The sequence below is a fragment of the Carassius auratus genome, chromosome 34 (assembly GCF_003368295.1).
Source record: "Carassius auratus strain Wakin chromosome 34, ASM336829v1, whole genome shotgun sequence".
Taxonomy (NCBI): Eukaryota; Metazoa; Chordata; class Actinopteri; order Cypriniformes; family Cyprinidae; genus Carassius; species Carassius auratus.
Genome location: NC_039276.1, coordinates 15258503 through 15278859, shown reverse-complemented (window position 1 = coordinate 15278859; position 20357 = coordinate 15258503). Strand labels below are relative to the sequence as shown.

Genomic DNA, 20357 nt, shown 5'->3' with positions numbered 1-20357 from the left:
TACAGGATTGGAACGAGATGAGGATGAGTTATTAATTACATAATTTTGATTAATGTGTGAACTAACCCTTTAAGAAAATATGACTACATTACATTTGGGTTTACTTTTGTGTTTATTCCAAAAAGTATTTTTCGTGAAAAATTACTGGTTGCATAAATTACATTAATTGTTTATGAGTACTATTAAATTAATATATTAATTTCAGTGTTTGATTTTGAGGACATTTTGTTGCTTTTGTACAATAAACCATTTGTATACCGTGATGGGTCACCACTTGATGTCCAATGGGTTTTAAATCAAAACCTGGTGAGTACCACTGTTAAACCATGTTAAATGCTGTTCAAATCTAGTAAATACCTATGTTATGTGCTTTCTAGTAATAGTCAGGCTCACAACAGAGCTGGTGTTATGACAGTTTTGACACAATTTCATTTTGTTATCTGACCTGCTGAACAGAGAAAAGTCATAATATATTATATAAAAAAACACAATATTGTTAAAAGTCTAATGTAATGACTAATTCCTGCAAGGATCGTAGCGGGAGACTGATAAATGTCACTGCTTTCATCTGCACCATTCATCAAATTACTTTTAGAGCAATGAGCCACAATTATTGAGATTTTCTTGTTGCTTCTTGTTCTTTGTGAAGGTGGACAGTCATGGCTCATAATCCACTTTTAATGCATAGAAAGCTCTGTGTAACTTTGTCCTGCTTTTATTTTCCACCGAAGAAATAACATCAAACAGTATTGTAGGGCATGCCAGGTTAGTTAATCTACATTTTTAGTAAGCTATCCCTTTTTCAAATTATACAGGATTTTTTTTTTTTCTTTCATGCCCTGTTTAAAGCCGTGTGATCAAAGTCAACTGAGCAAGCTGTAGACCGAGAGTTGTGTGTTTTGTAAGAACAGGGTCTTTATTACACAGCAAACACTGGAGATATGGGAAATAAAAAACAGATCATGGGAAATAACACAAGTCACATGACTCCCACTGAGATACATACACATCCTGTGCACTCAAAGATTAAATACTACATGTAATACTATGTATTTACTGATTTTCTGCCATTATTGAATAACCGACCTCTTTCTCTGACAGTAATCTTCTGCACCTCAGGAATGAAGAATCTGCAGACGAGTTCTGTCACAATCTCTTCAGACTGCTGGCTGTTCCTCCTGCACGTGTACAGACAGAAAGACACAACAACAGGCCGATTAGAGCAGACTGATTCTGTTTGTGACAAAGGAAATGCTGTAAAACAGCCAATGCTGGCAGCCTTGCCGAAGGACACTTAACAATGATCCCTGTAACTAGGAAATACTACCTCATTAGTTTAGTTACTGGCCTCAATATAGGCTTCTAGTGATTTCCTACGGTTCTGCTGCCACACCTGGCATCCGTAATATATAATTTATTGAGGGAATGAATAGACACAGATTTCAAACATATTTTATATTTCGTAGGATATACAGAAGATGTGTTTTGCCTTGCAGGATAAGTACGCTCAAATGTTTTTTTTAACAAGCGGAGCACAATGGGTGGAAGTCGACCTGTAGTCAAATCTAAGCATGGCTTTGTGTATTTTATTTAAGACCTTCTAAAAGCGGAAATGAGTCATCTTTCATGCATTATTTTATCAGATTCTTATTACTTCATTAAAGTCTTTATTAAATACTCAAGAGCACTATGAATATATTGAGAGTACAAGGTTATGACAGCAGAAAGCATTCAAATAAACACTGTTTGGATCTATTCTCATGTGATTCAGACATCCCTGGCAGCTAAACAATAATCTTGAATCTAATAAAACCTCTGACGTGTGCAGCCGTCAGTGACAAACACATCTAACAGCCTTTGAATGTCAGTACAGAGATGACACAATCTTTTTTACACATTGAAATCCAACCGTGCATTTATATATTTTACAGTGTATGATTTTGTTAGGAAGAGACAACAGCATATTTATTTTTAAATGGATGTTCTATAGACCTGTCCTTTCCTTGATCTGCCGCCTCTCTCTTCAGTCTCACGGATACGACAGCATGGATTTGTCTCTCCTTCTGCAGCCGGAGCAACTCTTTAGAAAGTCCAGCATGTCCACTATCACTCCTCCAGACAGGCCAGATATACAGGACTCAATCTGAGACACCTGAGAGAAAGACGGTGGGAAAAGGAAAAAAATCATTTAATCAGTTTAATAGAGATATTATAGCGCATTGTAGTTCATTCTTACATTGTTTTGTTCAGTGATTTTTGTATGTATTTTTTAGACCACAAACACTAACAGTTTTTAACCAGACTCATACCATATTAGTAATATTTTTATTTTTTCCTGAGGAAATTTTTTTAATGGTTTTTATTTATTATTATTATTATTATTATTTTTAACGTTAAATAGATTTGTTTGTTTTTTTAATTTAAATGTAGAATTTAAAGTCTCTTCCTTTAAAGCAGGGCTGGTGTCCTGTAGAGATTAGCTCCAACCCTAATCAAGCACACCTGAACCAGCTAATCAAGCTCTTACCAAGCACCCTTGACACATCCAAGCAGTTGTGTTGAGGCAAGTTGAAGCTAAACTCTGCAGGACACGGCTCGCAGAGATAGGTGAGCCCTACTTTAAGACACAATTTATGTCTTATGAGATGAAAACCTGTGAGTTCAAAAATATTCAAAAGAATCAAAACTCCAATTCATTGCAATGGCCTCAGATCACAAGACATTAATTAATTGTGGATTATTGTGATGTTTTCATCAAATGTGTTCCTGTAGCTCAACTGGTAGAGCATTGCGCTATCAAGGGCAAGGTTGGGGTTCGATTCCCCGGGAACATATGATGAGTAAAAACTGATAGCCTGAATGCACTGTAAGTCGCTTTGTATAAAAGCGTCTGCTAAATGAGTAAATTAATTTAATTTAAATGTTTGGACTCTCATTCTGACGGCACCCATTCACTGAGAAGTGAGGAAATGCTAAATTTCTCTAATTCTGTTTGAATTAAGAAAAAAACTGATCTTGGATGGCCCGAGGGTGAGTACATTTTCAGCAGATTAAAAAAAAAAAAAAAAAAATCATTACTTTTCACTAGGGGAAGGTTTTAAGTTCTGAGAATTACAGAAAAAAAAACCCCATGAAAATGTTTTCATAATACATTGAACTGTTTCATTTCCACACAGGAAACGGACTCTTTGTGATGTGACCATTGCTGAGATGCCCTGAAAAGATCAGTGATGTTGTGAATGCCTAAAATAACTGTATTTTGATTGTACTGAGATAAGTATGAAGTTTTTATCAAAGTTCACATAGTACAGCAGGTGTGTACTTCCATTTCTTAAACATGTACTGTATATCTCCGGTCTAACTCTTTCAGACTGGATGTCTCTCTGTCTCTGTAGGGCGAGTGTGACCTGTTTTTCTGCCTCTTTCTTGTCCAGTTCCTCCTCCTGCAGTGCAAGGGTGGAGCGCAGTTCTTGGATCAGTTCCAACCGTTTCTCTCTTCCCTCGAACATCTGTCAACCATTAGACTTCATCCTTTCACATCGACAACAACATCGCCATTGGTTAGAAAACCAGGCTCCGCCCACTGAGCCTTACCTGAATCTGCACGGATCTTCCTCTGAGCACTTTCTGCAGAAAGATAATGACCTGTTCCTTTTCCTCATCTCCCCGTTATGGACAGAACACTCATATCTCAGAATGATCGATGTGTCATACAAAAAGAATTCCAAAATAAATGATTCCGTGGAAGTCAATGTTTATCATACAGTATCCTCCGATCACTTGAGATCAGCGGTTCTTTTAGGACAGTCTTACTGTTGTGAAAAAGAATGCACTTTAGAAAAGAGTAATTATTACTGAAAATAATGTAATTTAAAATAATGTTTGTGAAACTGCATGTTAATTGCACTTAATTCATAATGTATTAATCGCATCCAAAATAAAAGTTTGTTTGTATAATGTGTGTGTATTGTGTATATTTATTATGTATATATAAATACACACATACAGGATATATTTTGAAAAGATGTACATGTATATATTCATATAATTTAAAATCTATATTAATATAAACTCAACTTCTTTCTTAAATGTATATTTAAATGTGTGTGTATTTGCATAAGCATAATAAATATACACATATTATGTAAACAAATACTTTTATTTTGAATGTGATTAATCATTTGACAGCACTAATATTTACTACAGTTTGTTTTTGACCCACTTAAGTGCAACTTTATATGTAAAACAACATTTATTGTCTTTAAAATGTACTCCCTAAAGTACCAACAAGAATTCATCTGTTTAAGCTCAAACATTGACCTGACTTGTCTACAGCATGATCGCGGGCTGTATCTCTGGGGGTTTCCACCCCGGGGGTTGCAGGTCGTGGAGCAGGTTTTTCCGTCTTAAAGAGGATCCACAGAGGCTTCTTTCCCGTTTTCTCTTTCAGGGCCTAATGGGAAGCGAGAGCTCAGGGGGATATCTGTCACATCATACACCTCCTCCCACCGTCTGATTAAGTGTGAAAAGCACCCAGCTGCTCATTACCTGATGAGTCTTCATGAGCGGGCTGAGTGTGCGATGAAGCCTTTAGTCACTAGGTCTTGACACTTTGATTCAAGTCTCCTTGACAGATGGAGAAAGACTTGCCTCCAGTTCTAACAGACCTGAGAAACACAGAGATGTCACTGGTATTAGAAAGAATGGGTTTTAGAACCAACTTTAATAGTCATAAGGAAAACAACTTCTGCAAACAGAAACAGACCTTCATACGTGCTGAGAAAGTGACTCTTGACCATGTTGTGGTTGGAATTTCGGACAGAGATCGGGCCAAACCGAGACAGAGGCACGTATGTCTGAAACCCCTAATCTGAGTAATCTTTTATAATATCACATCTCTTCAATTTTCCCTCCACATTCCTCCGTTCTGCCAGCAGCTTCCGAAATGCTGTGAGAAATAGGAAAATTATAGATAAAATGATGTCAGTTTTTACATGCTTATTATTTCATAAATCATGGTTAAACACAAATGTCCAGACAGCTCTTAGTGCATGCTATACTTCATTTAGTTCAAGATTTGAATAAGCGATTTATAGGAATGATGGATTTTTTATCATGCCTCACAATTTTTTTTATAAGACTTTAAGCACAGTTTTCTTTTCTGTGTTAAAAGACAAAAAGAAGAAAAACCGCTGAAAGACCTTAAAGTTTCTCTATTGTTGAAAACATATACTGCATAGATGATTCTTCCTAAATTTAGGGGAAGGAAACATGGTAAGAAACACATCAGACTAAATATTTAGGCTTTGTAATTGAATTGCAACCTTTGAAAATTGATAATCACACCAACTGAGAAGTAACACCGTTTTGTGTACTCATCAATGCTGATTTGCACTCACGTTTGACTTTTGTCAAGTGTTATTTTTGGGCTGAGGCTAAGGATGTTTAGCACCTAACCGCTAGATGTCGCTGCTAACTCTTGCAGTGCTATCAGAAGATATGGTATCTGTGTATTTTAAATGTATTTAATTTAAAACAAAGCTATTTTTTTATTTTTTTTTATTTATGCAACTGACGTGGGTCATGCTTCAGCTTAGAAAGCAAATAAATCTGTAAAGATTCGGAGAAATCACATCCTTTTAGCATAAAAAGTATATAAATTTTTCCTTATGATGCTTTTATGATTTAGTCGATTTATGATGAAAGTGACAAAATCCAATCCAGTCTTTACTTTCATTACGTGGAACACAGCAGCCACGTAATTCTTCAAAAATGCATAATTTGTGCTGTGAGTAAATAATAGTGAGCTATTCTTATAGGCAGTGCTCACTTCTCTTTCTCCTTCCTCTCCATCTCCTCCATCATCCTTCTCTTCTTGTCCAGCTGAGAGAGGTCTTTCAGTGGGGCCAGAGTTGCCTCCCAAACTCTATTCATTCTTGCCCTCTCGATCATCTCTCCTTCTGTGGGGGCTGGGGTTGTGGGGTCCCAGGACGAACCGCACAGTCTGGAGTGAAGGGGTCTGTCTGTCTCGCACTCTCCAGATAATCAGTCTGAACTCCCACGCTTTTCATCTCCATCTGAAGCAGAAAGAAGGTCAGATCTGAGAAAAACACAGTGCAGAGACAGATGCAAAGAAAGATAAGAAAGGTAAGAAGGTTTAGCATTTGATAAATCATAGATATTACCAGAGTTGGGTATAACGCGTTACAAAGTAACGCGTTACTGTATTCTAATTACTTTTCGTGATAACGCAGTAATGTAACTCATTACATTTAAAATAAATGTAATTTGATTACAGTTACTGATGTCAATAAAATTACGTTACTTGCGTTACAAATGTATTGGTAATAAAAAAATATTAAAGTAAATAAATTAAAATGCATTTCTAATCACGTTTTGGGGCGGCTGCGTCATTTATTGAGCATGCGCTTTAAAGAATTACCCAGAGAACTCGTGCTGTTAAAATGGACGGAGATTTTTGTTCAAGATCGGGAGGGAAGGTAACTTCTGGACAGGTGAAGAGAGCTGTAGCAGCGTGTGTGGTGGAGGAAATGCTGCGCTTGTCGACTGTGGAATCGCAGTCATTTAGAGACTTGCTTACGATGATAGTGACGGACAGCTCTGTACCCTTGCAGGATCGAAAGACATTTGCAAGGTATCTAGATAAATGCTATGCGGATGGAGGGCTGTCACTTTTGTGTAAAAAGGATTTTCGATTTTTAAGACAAAAGTGTTAATTGAATTGATTGTAAAATCGATTTTCCATGTCTAAAAAAAAGACGTTTCCTTTTTTTTTTCAATGCCACATATCGGACGAACGAGAGCGCTTGGAAACGCACAAGTCAGCATTATTTCTTATTTATTGGCATTAGAGCTTTAATCTGGCCTTAAAAGTTAGGCCCGACAGGACCCGAGCTCGACAGGTTTCGGCCCGAGCCCGAGAAGTATTACATTTTGATTGACAGCTTTTTAAAAGCCCGAACCCGTTTGCAGCCCGGCATTCAGATATGCGCATACACACACAGCTCTTTTGCCATTTGTCAACAATGAGTCATTTATACATGTTTTAACATAATTTATTCATAACTAACGTAGACTAGGCCACTTGGAAGTTGGAATAAAGAAATAAAATAAGTCCTCTGTAACATCTCAGCACTCTAAATAGATATAGACTCATTTAGCCTATAAATAAATAAAAAACGCACCAATAAAAACGAGTCTTTTTTAACAGATTAAATTAAGATAAATGTTTAATTAAGATGGGTATTTGGCAATAACGAAATTAAGATAAAGGCTCCGCCGGGTTTGCTTCTCCACATATCAGCTGACATTTAATAATAGAATAATGCCAACATTAGCGTAAATACTCAGTCCACATTATGCATTTAAGCCTTAATTAATATATAGTTATCATTTGAAAAACCTTAACACGCAAAGATTAGGCTAGGTCTACATGTTTTTGTGGAGGAAAATGATTGAATCCACTGTAGATGTCTTCAATGTGTTCCATGCGCTCACTGATGATGTCATTATTCACTCATTATTCTCATTATAAACATGGTCAAAACTTTTCCACACCTCAGAACTTTGCTTTATTTGCTGGTGCAACCAAAACGTATTTTCGCCAGAGGCAAGCCTCCGTTGCATCTACTCAGCATCCATTTCACATCTTTCTCGCGCTAATCGAAACACATCACATGAACGTTCATTTACCTCACAAACCGGAGCGCAAGCCCGAGCCAGCGTAACATGATATAAAGTAAGCCATAACACAAGTTTTTTACATCTATATTTTTTTTAATTGTTTAATTATTTTTAAATAAATCGATAATTATTTCAAAATCGATTCCCTGTTTTCATTTTCGAAACTTTTTTTGGTTGGTCCGATCGATTGTGCAATCGATTTTCGAACGAAAAGTGACAGCCCTATGCGGATATGGAGTATGTACTTAAAAAAAACATTCGATCGTTTGGAATATGTCTCCACAACCGCAGACATCTGGACTTGTAATAATAGAAGCTTCCTTGGAATGACACCCATGTAGTTAAGACATACTGTAGATACATTTAAAAAGACTACAGTTTCCATTGTTAGGCAAGTTTATGTTAAGAATGTTAAGTTATAGAAATGCATTGCATTTTTAATTCAAGTTGCTGTTTTCATATTTCTCTAATATTTTTCAGTCAATATTAAATTACGGAAAGAACTGAGTTTCACTTTGTTTGTAGTTTTTCTTCCTTGTATGTTTAATAGGTTTTCAAAGTAACTTGAAAGTAAAGTAATTAGTAATCTGATTACTTTTTACATGCAGTAATCAGTAATGTAGTCAAATTACAATTTTAGAGCAGTAATTAGTAATTTGTAGTGGATTACTTTTTTTGAGTAACTTACCCAACACTGGATATTACATAGAAAAATCTAAATAATAAGCACCACTTGACTTACAACATCAGGAGGAATCTGTTGAGTGAAAGGAATAAGAGCACTGAGAAAAAAAGGGGAAGGAAATTATTGAAATTTGTACACTTTAACTGTAGTTTTTTTTTATTATATTTTTAAATTCACGCTCATTTTTCTGTATTTCCATTTGATCTACTCTATCTATCTGGTCTGCTCCTGTCACATCTGCGCGGTTGGGTTTACGTATCTGAGACACAAGAATATAAAAGATTATTGATTCACACGAAAATACAGCACACACTATTATTAAAAAATTATGACATCATCATATTATAATGATTTCTGAAGTATCATGTGACTCTGCTGTTAGAGACAAAACACAAGTGTCTACTCTCTTGGTGCACTTATAATATTAGAAGCACAGAACCAAATATTTCTCCAGTTTACTTTCAATAAAAGCATACTTTAAATTTTCTTGGAAAGACGCTTTGAGTTCGTATAAGGTTTTCATAGTTCATCATTTGTTATGTTTTAATAATCTTTTGTTATGATTTATTTTCTGTGTTGACTAACATACTAAAAGCACAAACTGCTTGACTTTTAGTAGTGTCATTTTCGATATTATAAAGTTATGTGTTTTAAAAGTTCTAAATTGCAACTTCATCATTAAAAATATGAAATGACATATATATTTAAACACATTACAAACAAATGAGCATATTTAAAATATGGAAATATATTTTAGTTGAACATGAATGCTTGACAGTAAATATGGCAATACACCATTTCAAAGACAGCAGAAGTCATCATGGATTTTTTTTTATTTTTTTATTTTTTGAAGCAGGCTAAATTATGTAACAAGTAGCTACTATTTTTGAAAGTATGCTAAACTGTAAACTGTTTCGCAATTCAGCCAAATATATGTAACGACATGTGTCATACACTGCAAATCCTCTTTTGGCCTGATATATTTCTCTTTGGCCAGTCACAAGACAGTCTCAACAAACTGAAGCTCGCAGTGGGAAACTACACTCGTGTCTTGTCAAATAGGTTGAAACAATGATTTGCTGCTGTGTAACGTATTTATAACTCACCATACAAATAATCATAAGTCATGTGTTGTCTGAAACCCCTACTAAACTATTTTTTTTTCTCGTTAAATGTTCGTGTCACAGAGACGGTCAATTAATTTATGAAGTTTGTGTTTTATTCGTCAGCGATTAGGGCAATGGTTACCATGGAGACATAAACATCCGACCACGTCACTAGCGTTATCACCGCTAAGGCGCGCAAAACAAACCCGTCCAAAACTTGCTTTTTCCCGATCTTTATATTATTTTTGAATTATTATTTATTCATTCGTAATTAATTAAAGCTTAATGCAAACTCGTGGATGTGTATATACTTTTGGAGACCGGCTGTATTATGTCTCATGCACAGAGATGCTGGAAGGTAAACTGTGGCCGGTAAGTTACACTGCTTAGACTAGTCTTAAAAGTTAGACACCTAATTTTCTGAAAGACTGGTCATAATTAGTATTATTTATTTTTTTAAGCAGTTACTTAAAAACGTAGATTGATTGGATTTGAATCTGAAAAGTAAGTCCGATAACTTGTTTAACTGCTAGTTAGTCAAACTAGTTCTTCAGACAGTCTCAATATGGTGACTATGTTAATGCAGCTGGCCCCCTGAAAAACGAAATTTGTGTTTATGAACTGGTTAATTTCTGGTATTGGGTTCTTTTTTAACTTTATTTTTCTTCAAAATTGTGAAGAAAGGTTGTGACACTTATTTCTAGTGTAGCCTATGGATTTTTATTTTCTTCCGATTATTAGATTTATCTGAAAAGTTTATTAAGGTTTTTAATTATAGGGTCATTATTTGAGAGATTATTTAAAAATCTGTCCAAGTATTTGAGAAATTGACAACATATGCTATTTGTAATGGATGTTGGTTATATTTGAGTTGTTACATGTCAAAAACGTGCATTTTTCTTGTAATGTTCCAGTCAATTTTACATATATTTTATTATAAATTGTGTAGTTAAGCGGTGACATACTTTTTTCTGTTAGGGAACATCTCTTTTTGAAGATGATCACAAGAGTTTCTGAAGATTCATGAACTAAAAGGAGATGTCATTTTGTGATTTTTGTAATTAAGGTACTATTAGCAACTTCACATTTCTACAGTTGTGCAGTGGATATCATCAGCCTTGTGCCTGTGACAGAATCATGCACATATAGTCCTTGAACAGCATTTTAGTGTTTAAATATAAAATATTGTGCCATTATATTACAGGATGACATCCTTAAACTCTCATTCTTAGAGATGATTGTTGCCCCCTTAGAATGACCACGGAGGGGCGATATCTCAATATAAACACACACACACACACACACACACACACACACACACACACACACACATAAACAAATCAGAGCTTGCAGTGCACATTTCTTGTCAACAGAGGTCGCAAAAACATATTGAGCTCGTAATTTGCTTTTACTTAAAGAGACTAATAAATTGAAAAGTGAAGTGATATGTGGCCAAATGGTGACCAATGCATTTAACCCATCCAAGTGCACACACACACACACACACACACACACACACACACAGTAGTGAACACACACCTGGATCAATGGCCAGCTATATTGCTGTTGGGGGTTCGGTGGGCAGTGTCTTGCTCGTATGAAGGTATTTTTGATTCAAATTAACTGAGCACCTGTGGCAGTGCGATTTGTAGTTGTAGAGAAAAGCCACACATGTGTATCAGTAAATTTGAAGTCACAGAGTGAAATGTTTTAAGAGTTGCAAACCTGTAGCCTTTCTTTCTCTCCCACAAACACAACACAACAGTTACACCTTCTCAAATTCTTCATTGCAGGTGCACAAATCCTATTCTACAAATCACACATTTAGAAACTCGTACGCTCACATTTTTGAAACAATTGCTGCAGTTAATGTGGTGCAAAACGCATTTACACACCCGCATCAAGAAATGTGCAGTCGTGGAGAAATGTTGAACATCCGCAAATCAGTACGTGAATTCATCAAATGAGAGTTGCACACTTGTAGAATACTTTCTCAGAATGTCTTGTATATTTTTCTAACACAAACACAAAGTACATAACTACAGCTTCTTGAATCTGCTGCGATGAAGCTCAAACACTGTTTTTTCGCTTTCAAGCGACAAGTTTCGCGCTCTCCCTTTTGCACCGAGATATTTGGTTCAAAAGTGATTTGTGCATCTGTAGAGGTAGTGGGCGGGACTGTTTAGAGATTACAGAATTTCAGCCAATCAGAAGAGCTACTGAGCCAGTAGATATACGCCCCAAGCAGTTTTACGCCCCTGTTGTTCCTCATGCGTCCAGTAGGGGGAGGCTGCAGACCTATGACCTACTGTAAAATGTATTATTTATATATATTTATAAACTGTTTTTATATACAGAGATTGACTGATATATGATGTTGTGAATTTATATTAAGTTATATTTAGATATTAACCATATTCAGGCCATTAGACATACAGTACTGTGTAATCATATGGATCCTAAATGAAATATTTGTTTTACAATTCACAATTGCTCGTTATACAGCAACAGAACATGTTCTACATAGCATTTTATGAAGACCAACAAAATTTAACAATTTTCTAAAGTTCCGAGGGTCATTTAAAAGAAAGACAATATTGTTGTTCACAAAAAAAATTTATTAACACCATGACTTGGTTATTTCTTAACAGCATGACTCCTGTAGATGACTCTCCAATGGTTTGCCACTCTTCTTTAATTGTTTCTTTATCCTGCGGTCAAAGTGATCCCACTCACTGATAAAAATAAATAAAAAAGCAAAAGTTGCATAGTGGTAGAAAACAATGGTTATTTATAAATAATGGCAGGATGTCATGTTTCATTTTTTTTTTTCCTTTATAGGATCCTTACAGTACCTTGCGTCAATGACAGGTCCTCGAAGGAATTTCTCCTCAGCCTCCAAGATGGACACATCTTTCACAACAGCAAGAGCACAGATGATGGACTACCAGAGAAAGATTTATCACAGCCCAAATAAGCCAAGCATCATTTTGCTTTTTTTTTTTTTACAACAAAATCCAAAGTTCCTTTTCTATATTAAGCACAAAACTATTATTTTATAGAAATTATCTAACATTATGGATAAACTATTTGACATTAAAAACAATGTGAATATGACACCATGCAGAGCACAACTAACACACAAGACCATACCTCTGGAAAAGGGACATCCATAATGAATCTAATCTGGTCACTGTGGGTGTGTGTAGGTGTGCCATCCAAAATTGAAGTCATCTGAGTGTAGATAACATCAATTCGCTCCTGATCTTCAATGAACAATATTGATGGAACACTTGGAAAAAGTGTCAAGTCACTTTGATTGTTTTTTTTTTTTTTTTTTGTCCATTGATGATAGACTGTGGTTAGTTAAGTTTGAGTCAGACAGAACATCTGACTCAATCAAGTACTTTTGCCTCTCGAAATAAACTGACCCATCTTTTGAATTGATATCGCTATTCTTTCTTATTTAATTGATCAATCTTTTATAAATAATAAATGTTGCATCATTACACAATACAATCAACAACAAGTACTTTAGCAGATTATTTAACATACCTCATCCGTATCGCTTCAAGAAGGTCTGCTGCTATCATACATATAGATATGGTCTGCTGTTCTTATAAATGACTGGGCTCATATACTAATATACTGCCTCCCCCTACTGGACGCATGAGGAACAACAGGGGCGTAAAACTGCTTGGGGCGTATATCTACTGGCTCAGTAGCTCTTCTGATTGGCTGAAATTCTGTAATCTCTAAACAGTCCCGCCCACTACCTCTACAGATGCACAAATCACTTTTGAACCAAATATCTCGGTGCAAAAGGGAGAGCGCGAAACTTGTCGCTTGAAAGCGAAAAAACAGTGTTTGAGCTTCATCGCAGCAGATTCAAGAAGCTGTAATTATGTACTTTGTGTTTGTGTTAGAAAAATATACAAGACATTCTGAGAAAGTATTCTACAAGTGTGCAACTCTCATTTGATGAATTCACGTACTGATTTGCGGATGTTCAACATTTCTCCACGACTGCACATTTCTTGATGCGGGTGCGTAAATGCGTTTTGCACCACATTCACTGCAGCAATTGTTTCAAAAATGTGAGCGTACGAGTTTCTAAATGTGTGATTTGTAGAATAGGATTTGTGCACCTGCAATGAAGAATTTGAGAAGGTGTAACTGTTGTGTTGTGTTTGTGGGAGAGAAAAAAAGGCTACAGGTTTGCAACTCTTAAAACATTTCACTCTGTGACTTCAAATTTACTGATACACATGTGTGGCTTTTCTCTACAACTACAAATCGCACTGCCACAGGTGCTCAGTTAATTTGAATCAAAAATACCTTCATATGCTCGGGGTCTCACACGGAAGTTGAAGTCGGCCGCGTGCCTCCATCTTGTAGCAGAACTTCACTTGCGTTAGCATCCCATTGACTCCCATTCATTTTGACGTCACTTTGACAGCGAATAACGTTACTTCTGAGGCGTTTAAAGACTCCATTTGTCCATTATTTATTTCTAAAGATACACGACAATGTATAAAGGGCTCCATTACCTTCTATGTTACATTATGGCCCCGTAGAAACAGTTTTTGTAAAAATAGGCTAACGACTGCGTCATAACGCTCGACTCTCTGTCGAACAGTAGAGAAATTACCGTACAGACAGGAGGAGAAGCTCGCAGGCAATTAACTTAATATGGCGTACTGGCGTTACATTTTAAAATACTATACAAAATAATTAATCAGAATACTTACTCCTGCTCACTCACGACAAAGAACTCCCCGCTCAAGCTCGCCGTCTCTGCAAGATTAATGATGGCAGTTTGTACGCACAGCTACTAGAAGATTTACATCTGTCAGACAGGTTGCTGACGTCGTCAAGCTTTGTTTGAGTCTGCGCATCAGAAACGGAAGTGCTAAAAACGCTAAAAATGGGCTTCACTTGTCTCAATTGAGTTCCAATGGGGTCGCTGTGTACATTTCTTTTACTGTCTATGGTCTCACCTCAGTCGTGGTATTGAAGATGGAAGAGATCACTGGTCATTCACTCCCCCACCGACTCGAACACGCATCCTTTGGGTTACATGTCCGACTCTCTAACCATTAGATTAGATTAGATTAGATTCAACTTTATTGTCATTGCACATGTAGGGTACAGGGCAACGGAATGCAGTTAGCATCTAACCAGAAGTAGAATAAGCAGTAAGTACAGAACACACAAGGTCTATAATATGTTACAAATGTACAATAATATACAAATAAGGCAGTATTTTAAATACTATCAGCATGATAGTCATGAATGCCCCCTAATGAATTAGAATACTCTCACATTCACAGAAAACAGCGTAGTTCCTCTTTGCAAAATAGCTTGTATATCATATAGTTTTATACATTTTTGATGTTTTCTGAAATTCTGGTCTTATTTCCTTCACTTTTATCTTCATTACTCTTGACTTTTGTTATTGGTTGGATTTGGTTTCTAATTCGGACCATTCTCTGGATTTGACCCTGTTTTTCTGTGACATCCTGAAGTTAAACTTCTGCGAATGAGTATTAAATCACGCTGTCTGAATCATACTGAAGTTTCTAACAAAAGCTACATATCTTTAAGAGGAAACTTTTATTACTCAGGTAGTATGACATGTAGTTGAGAGACTTGAAGCTTCTGTTTACTGTAATGTGTTAGAAGTTTCAATTGTTCATGGCAGAGTACAGTTTGTGACATTGTTGAGACCCCCTTTGTGTTTGTTAACACATCCTAAAAACAAACTCATTGACTTATTATTATGGCACAATGTCAGAATAATCACTGTGAGAACAATAACCTTGTGGGTTTTGTAACAGCATGTGGTTAGGTTAGATGTCAAGTGCTTCCAGACACTGTTGGCAGAGCAGTGTTAGTTCTAATGGCGGCACTTTTTCTGTTCTTGTGTTAGAAGCAGAGAGGTGGTGACAACCGAAAGTACCTTATACTCCCCCATTACACTGCATTTCGTCGCAGATGATCCGATTTGCCGTAAATGACACAGCCTTCACAGTATCGTTTTAGTGAATTGTTTGTTTGTGGCTTGTGTTCAAAAGTTTGCACACATATAAATATGTGTTTGTGTGGGTGTTGTTGTTTTTTCTTTTTACAGAGAGAAACACAGCAAAGTTACCAACACACATTTTTATACAACACCTAATATTGAATATAATAAAGCATATTAATGCACCATATGTTGGAATTCATCCTCCTGCTTCAAACTATTTCCCATGTTTCCAAAACTGACTACTAAGATTTGGCAAGATATCCAAATCTGTGTTTGAATGTCCCATTTTTAAATATGCACAGTTGATCAAACTTCAATAAAAGGAAAAATACAAATCTCATCAAATTGTCCTTGGACTGAATGATCTGAGCTGCTTACTATTCATTAAAAAACTAAGTTGAACCTCCATGGACTCTATAGTCGACAGCAGGTTACAGTAGGAAATGGTATTTTAAATTATCTATTATGTTAAGTTTATACATTTTGCAGACGCTTTTATCCAAAGCAACTTACAGTGTTCCCTGGGAATCAAACCCACAACCTTGCGCTGCTAACGCAATGCTCTACCACTGAGGAACACTATTATCTATTATTATTATTAACTATTATCGGTTATCTATCTTTTCATTTCACTCAGCTTATAATTTATGTGGGGATAACAGTTAATTATGGGTATTTATAATATGATGTTTCACATGGTATGTTAACGTTCTTATTTGCATATTTGCCGTGTCAGTGTCATTGACTTTGGTTGGACGAATGCAGCAAGCAACCTGTTTATATAATGACTTGCGCATCCTCTTATTTTTGCAGACTGTACACGTTGGGAACCGTAATGTGGGGTTTAGATTGCAAACACGGTGCTAACCCTGCTTCAAAGCAGGTTTCATAACCCTGCTTCTAAATCACAAGAGTGTAACGTTCCTTATAAAATACATAGTTCCGGTTCTGACTGGTTGAGCTGCATTCAAAGCCATTGTAAATTCTAATCATACACCTTTGATCTCATTACAAAAATATTCCTGTGCCACTGCTCTACCAATCAGAATCAAAGACTGACATTTTTGGTTTTATAATAAAGAAATATGCCCCAAGAAGCAGTTGTTTACAGTGAATTTAGAACAGCTAGGGGCCATTGTTAGCACATAGGCCTATACATATTATATAACTGAAACAAGGGATGTGATGATTCAAGTCTTGTTGAGATGTTGAGAATCGCGATACATTTAGGACTGGTGTTTGTATGAATGTACAGTATCTCTGAGGGAAACTGACTGCTTTCAGAAAAGTTTAGATGCATCTCACCTCTGTGTAATGCATATTGCTGCTTACAGCCAGTAACCACGGAAGCACTATATCGCTGCTATCCATAAGCGCCACGATATGTGTGAAAGTGAATTTGCAGTCTGTCTGCTTTTATGTAGTTTCACAGTTCATAATTTCACAGAGTTAAAGTCAGACCATTGTGCTTTTGCTTCAAATGCTTTTTCTGTTCAAGGTGCATTTTCTGCTGGAAACCGTGGACATGCTGGTATGAAGAAACGCTAATACTGTTACATGCCTTATCTTATGGATCTCAAACGAGACCAGATACTGGAACTTTTCTCATGTACTCATTATATTTTATTTTTTTATATTTTTAAACAATATTAGATTTTTCCTCACGCACATACATCAATTTATAATCTCATAATTCATCCTAGACCAGTTTGCGGCATATGAACTCGCCTATAAGCACAATTAAAGAAAGAAAGAAATAACAAAACAACATTTTGACCAAAAAGATCACAACACACAAAAAAGACTATGAATTGGATTCAGAATGATAATCCAAATGTAGATGCTTTATGGTGTGATGGATAAATACAAAATAAAATGATACGACTGGCATAAAAACTGTGGTATATTGTAAATATAATAATAAACATGAATCCACTGTGTATTCGTATAAAACTTTATTTAGCAGCGTCCTTTTAACATCGTGCCAACAACATAACATGAATAACATCCTCTCTGCCCCCTAACCCACTTTTTTTCACTGATTATGGTCACTATGGTGATGTTTAAACATGCCTAAAAAATAAGATGCACCACAAAAACGAATATAAAATCCATGAAAATAACACAGAGCATCTGGCCTTTTTCCAAAATAAAAGATAGTTATGGCTCAGCACACTTCTACCTCCACCTCTGTTATTTGTTGCAAAAATCCACCGCTCACGGCTCTTCTGGTCCAGTCAGCGCAAGACTGTGCCACAGTGTTGTTTTGTGTTGAAAATGTTAAAAATATATATAATGAGCAAGTACATCATGAATCCATTTTCCAAACCGTGTTTTTGTCTTATCCTGAATCACTACAGTACACCTATAATAAGTGTTTATATTCGGACTGTTTTAGTCTGGTTGGGGTCGGAAACGCTGCAGAGTAGCACAGTACCTGCGTGACTCGCAATAGATGTAAACAGAGAGAAGTAGCTCCGGCTACAATATTCTTCCGCCAGACGCGAACGCCAAAAGTTACCAACTGCAGCTTTAATGTAAATTATTTATTCCTTCTTGTGCGGCCCGGTACCAAATGACACATGGACCGGTACCGGGCCGCGGGTTGGGGACCACTGTGATAAAGGATTCAGAAGAGGGTGTGGCAATATGACTCGACAGCACCACCTATAGACGTTCAACGGTGTGCGCCTCAAGCTATGTTTCACGTACATGCACGAAAATTGGCACACACATGTAACACACCAATATCTACAAAAAAGACACCTGGAGCAAAATTCTAAACCCAACAGGAAGTGGGATATTTTTAATATTATGAGCATTTTGTGTAATTTTTGTCATTTTCATGCGTTATATTTTAACAAACTCCTCCTAGAGATTTATTCAGACCAAAACCAAACTTGGTCAGTCTAATCTAAGATCTTTAGGTTTCGTTAAAGTGCGTGTCCATGGCGGCCTGACAAATTTCGATGTTTCGCCATGAAAAAGGAAGTTGCTGTAACTCAGACATACAATGTCCAATCTGCCCCAAACTTCACATGTTAGATAAGACTTCTGCCCTTAACAGATCTACATGCCCATATTCAGTTATAGTCATAGCGCCACCTGCTGGCAACTGGAAGTGGAATGTTTTACGCTGCGACAAACTACTCATAGAAATTTTTTGACAATAATGAATTTTTTTGTGGTCAGTCTAATCTAAAGACCTGTGCAGTGTTAACTTGTGGAGATCTTGAGTTTTTGTTAAAGGGTGTGTCCCTAACTCCATGACAAGATTTTATGTCTCGCCACAGCAAGAGAAGTTGTTGGATCTTCCCCAAACTTCACATGTTCGATAGGAGTCCTGTCATGAACACATCTGAAGGCCAATATTCCATTATAATGATAGCGCCACCTGCTGGCAACAGGAAGATTGGCACATATATGGAATATACTTTGATATATTCCACTTATATTTATGACTTTAAATGCATATTTCTCACCGTTCACCTTTTTACTAAAGCCACTCGCTGGTGGGGACCCCGGGTGCGAGGCCCATTCATCGCTGCTTGCAGCTTTAATTTATAATGACTTTGAACACAGCTCAACCAATCAGAATCAAGAACTGGAGCTATCCTCTTTATAAAAAGGGCTTTAGAACGACTATAACCTTAGGCTTAGGCGCTGTGTGAAAAGTCATAAGAAATGGTTCTTTTAGTAACTGATCACTGTTTCCGTTATGCGTTTTTATTATGCATGCAATTTTCCATTATATCTTGTGTGGCAATCAAAACCAACTTCAAACTAAAAACAACCGCACAGAAGCCTCTAGAAGACCACAGTACTTGGTTCATATCTGAGATGCAGAAAACCACAATAAAGTGGCCTGTTGGTCACACATTATTTTCCTTTAAAATGATTCCCATTTGAACTTCCTCAGCCAGCTGCTGCCTACTCATTCTCAAGCTAATAATAACCTCACTAATAACAAGCAGAATTTTTTTAATTGTGTAAGCATAAGACGTACTGGCCTCACTAGATCAAATCATCTTTAAGCTGTTTGATTCAAGCTCTTTGTAGAGTTGATGTCGTAAAGTCAGCGGAGAGGTAAACAAAGAACTGTCAAGAACTGGTGTTTGTGTGAGAGGAAGGTGAAGGTTTTGTTCTATGTCAGCAGAAAAAGGTCATTTGTGATTGCGTTGCAGATTGCAAAGAGAGTATGCTTTTTCTAATCTGTAGCATTTCATAAGACATCTTACCACGCAAACACACATTTGATCTGACAACGGCTAATATCTATGTGATTGGAGGGGGGCATGGCTAACCACATCCTGTGTGACTGCATCTGTCTGAACAATGCACATCTGCACAGGAATGAACTGACTGTGCTCTTTTTCCTAACCTCATCTAGCATGCAAGAATTGTCCAGCAACTTATATTCAGTTAAATAATAATACACCTTAACTTGAGAATTGGCTAAAATCAGCCGAGATACAGTATAAAGAATACTAAAATTAGTAAAGTACCACACTCTCTTTATTTGATCCACAGTATATTAATATTTTAGTGTTGAGATTTGAAAATATTTCTGGAAATAATTTACATATTTTATTCCAGTGTTGTTTTGGACCCCATTGTCTGTAATTGCTTGGGCATAAACTGCATAAATATCTTCTCTTGTATTCCACATGATAAATAAAGTCAAACAAGTTTGGAGCAATGTGAGTGTGAGTAATGAAGACCCAATAAATTTTTTGGGGGGCGAACTATGCCTTTAATAGATTTACATTAGCTTTTTGATTGTTTTCGTGATTTTTGACATTGGTCTCTGGAGTACTGAATTCTTTATTGAGAA

General features: G+C 36.4%; 2 long non-coding RNA genes across 4 annotated transcripts; one reads left to right on the top strand and one right to left on the bottom strand.

The window, feature by feature from the left end:
- The first annotated feature begins 3003 nt into the window (after positions 1–3003).
- Positions 3004–3541, top strand: LOC113053762 (uncharacterized). 2 transcript variants are annotated; one of them, XR_003277299.1, is made up of 3 exons: positions 3004–3030; positions 3177–3314; positions 3435–3541. It is a non-coding gene; the product is annotated as an uncharacterized LOC113053762 (long non-coding RNA). The 2 variants fall into 2 exon arrangements; XR_003277300.1 differs by having other exon boundaries at positions 3396–3486.
- A 785-nt stretch (positions 3542–4326) lies between these two features.
- On the bottom strand, positions 4327–9578 carry LOC113053761 (uncharacterized). Of its 2 annotated transcripts, XR_003277297.1 has the most exons (6): positions 9496–9578; positions 8447–8648; positions 5831–6077; positions 4766–4948; positions 4549–4667; positions 4327–4453 (listed from the first exon to the last, which is right to left on the bottom strand). It is a non-coding gene; the product is annotated as an uncharacterized LOC113053761 (long non-coding RNA). The 2 variants fall into 2 exon arrangements; XR_003277298.1 differs by lacking the exon at positions 8447–8648 and having other exon boundaries at positions 9496–9574.
- Between the last annotated feature and the right edge of the window lie 10779 nt (positions 9579–20357).